The 3,354-nt window shown below is 32.8% G+C and overlaps 1 pseudogene; it reads left to right on the forward strand.

Annotated features, from left to right (window-relative positions):
* LOC108770073 (multidrug resistance-associated protein 4 pseudogene) overlaps positions 1 to 803 on the forward strand; it is a 1,706-nt pseudogene extending 903 nt beyond the window's left edge.
* Positions 804 to 3,354: the final 2,551 nt, after the last annotated feature.

Below are 3,354 nucleotides of genomic sequence, written 5' to 3' on the forward strand. Positions count from 1 at the left end.
GAGCTATTGTGAGGAACAATCCAATACTCGTGCTGGACGAGGCGACCGCGAATGTGGACCCGCGAACAGACGAACTCATCCAGACAACTATTAGGAAAAAATTCGAGAAGTGTACAGTGCTAACAATTGCTCATCGACTCAACACCGTTATGGACAGCGATCGTATTTTGGTGATGGACGCCGGAAACGTGGTGGTGAGTCAATTTTCTTTTTAAGAATTTTTGTCTTTTTAAGAATTTTATGATTAGAGCGACCCATCGAATGAATTTAAGTAGGTCACAAAATCTTTCCTTTCTGTGGTTGTGGAAAAACAATGTAACTATAAATTTATCGGTCATTCTTGTGCCATATTCTATACTTCTTGTTCCAGATTATAAAATTTATTTACAATCTTTTAAAGCTACATAAATTATATCTGGATTTACATAAATATTTTATTGTATGAATCCTTCGAATTTATCCTTTGATCATTTTTGTATTGTTTCATTAGAGTCTTTGTTGAGTAAGCCACTTATTGGTTGATACAGATTTGCAAAATCTTTGACTATATAACTAATACTGATTACATTAAGAAAATGCTTCACTTCTTTTTTATTTATAATATATAGTCTTGATATAAACTATCTCTTAAACTGCGAACGTTTATATATCGTACGCAGGAATTGGATCATCCTCACATGCTGCCGCAAAAAGACACGGGTTACCTGAAGAGCATGGTGCAGGAGACTGGCAAGGCGATGGCGGAGGTTTTGTCTTCCATCGCCCATAACTGCTATCAGAATCGTGGATTTACGGCGTTTTGATGTATTCACGGAGTTAACTTTTTGCAATTGCGTCAGATGAACACCATGATTAGGTCATGAAAATTCCGACAGTTTTTGCAATTATTAGGCCAAATTCTGTGATTTTAAAAATAAGGAGAAAAGTGGAACGCGCAGTCTGAGAATTTAGAATTCATAATTGTCTACTCTCTCACATATTTTTCACGTATTCTACATTCTGTTCGCATTGAAATTTTATTTTATTCTATAAATTTTTTTTCTAAAAAATTTATTTAATTCTATAAAATTATAGGACGTCATGGTTTAGGAAATTATAATGCAAATGAAATTTAAAATTAATTAAGTGTTAATTAAGTGAGATAGGTAAAGTAGATCTAGAAATGGTCAGAATTCAGAAAATTCGCAGCAAATTTGAAGATAAAAAAGAAAACACTTGAATAAATAAGAAGGATTATATCAGATTATATCAGATTTACTATCTCGGGAATGCCGATAGATTATATTATTAGAGTATTCAGAACTGGCGAAAATGCGTTGGCGGCACATTACAAATTAATAATCATTCTACTGCAAACTGTACAGTTCCAGTTAATCTTTCATTTTAATAATCACGGATTCTCTGCTACTTTTATACGCGATTATCGCCAGTTCAGCAAGCAATCAGAAAATTTGTAAAACTCGCATGGATCACGGCGCAGCTGTTGTTACAGTATTATTACATTGCATGATACATTATTTTTATATCAGTCTAGATAATTCATCAAGAAGTGTGAAACTTAGCCTGTTGGATTACTTATACCTCTTATCGTAAGTAAATTAACATGAACACGTTTAAGGAAGAATTCTTTTTATATACATATATAGATACTTATAATATATGTATATATATTGTTACGCTCGCACGTTTCGCATAGAGGACACATTAATCGCACTGAAATAAATGTTCACAACAGTACAACGGAAATGAGAACTTTATTGAGAAATGACAGAAGTGTTAAAAGCTCAGAAGGATGTATTATGGAATTATTCAGAATGAATTTCGATCGGAATTAATTATTTCCTTTTTTAAACACAATAGAAATCTATAGGAAACGGAATAATTCCGATCAAAATTCATTCCGATTTGTTCTATATGATAGGTGCCCTGAACACAAAACCACTATGTTGTAGGGAGATCCTTTTTTCTGATTCGATTTCTTGGCGATAGATAACAGGTGGTCTGAAGTACGGGAGAGACTTCGGCGCAATATAAATACATATATTTTTTTAGAGATAAGTTTATCACAGAAATATACGAGTTAAACACAGATGATTAGAGCATAGATGAATTAAATATAATAATAAAAAAAGTGCAGCAGAGGAAAAATGGAGAATGTAAATGTAGAGAGAAAGCAGGCCTGATTTTTGTCGCTGCACTTTAAAATTTTCTGTCTTACTGTCTTCAAATTTTAAATATCTATTTTATTTTAACTATGTATAATGTACTAGTTTATCAACAAAAAAAGACCGAAATTATCAAATTTTTATGTTCTTTTTCGAAGTTTAATGTCTGAGAACTTAAATTCTAAGAGATCTAAAAAAACCGAATTTTCTCCTATATATTTGTAAATTTAAGGAAACTTTGATATCGTTATATATTTAGAATCTTGAAATTCTATGCTCGAATTTAAAACATTAACTAAATAACATCTCTTGAATTTAAAAAATTGCAATTTAGTTAATTTAAACAATATATTTTATATTTTTTGACCGTATATTTGAAAAACTCAATTAATACTATAATGTAACTGCCTATTACGGTCGGAGCTGGATCTTCGTTGCTTTTAAATAAAGAGTGTAAAAGAAAGTACGAATAACATGGGGGGATCCCGTTTGCCTACAAATCGATTGCCTACAGTACCTTTTGCCTACATCACTTTTGCCTACAGTTCGATTGCCTACATGTATTATTGCCTACAGCTCGATTGCCTACAGCTCGATTGCCTACATGCGCTTTTGCACACAAATAAAAATTTTAGAAACGGAGTTACTTTTGCCTACATGTAGTATTGCCTACATGTACTATTGCCTACAGCTCGATTGCCTACTTGCGCTTTTGCACACAAATAATAATTTTAAAAACGGAGTTACTTTTGCCTACATGTACTATTGCCTACAGCTCGATTGCCTACAGCTCGATTGCCTACATGCGCTTTTGCACACAAATAAAAATTTTAGAAACGGAGTTACTTTTGCCTACATGTAGTATTGCCTACATGTACTATTTTCAACAGCTCGATTGCCTACATGCGCTTTTGCATATAAATAAAAATTTTAGAAACGGAGTTACTTTTGCCTACATGTACTATTGCCTACAGCTCGATTGCCTACAGCTCAATTGCCTACATGCTCTTTTGCGCACAAATAAAAATTTAAAAAACGGAGTTACTTTTGCCTACATGTACTATTGCCTACATGTATTATTGCTTACAAGCACTTTTGCGCACACAAAATTTTCAGAGACGAAATATCACATTTGTTTACATGTATTACCTACAGATCGATTGCCTATATACATTATTGCCTACAGCTC

Source organism: Trachymyrmex cornetzi, unplaced genomic scaffold (assembly GCF_001594075.2).
Source record: "Trachymyrmex cornetzi isolate Tcor2-1 unplaced genomic scaffold, Tcor1.1 scaffold99, whole genome shotgun sequence".
In the NCBI taxonomy this organism is placed as follows: domain Eukaryota; kingdom Metazoa; phylum Arthropoda; class Insecta; order Hymenoptera; family Formicidae; genus Trachymyrmex; species Trachymyrmex cornetzi.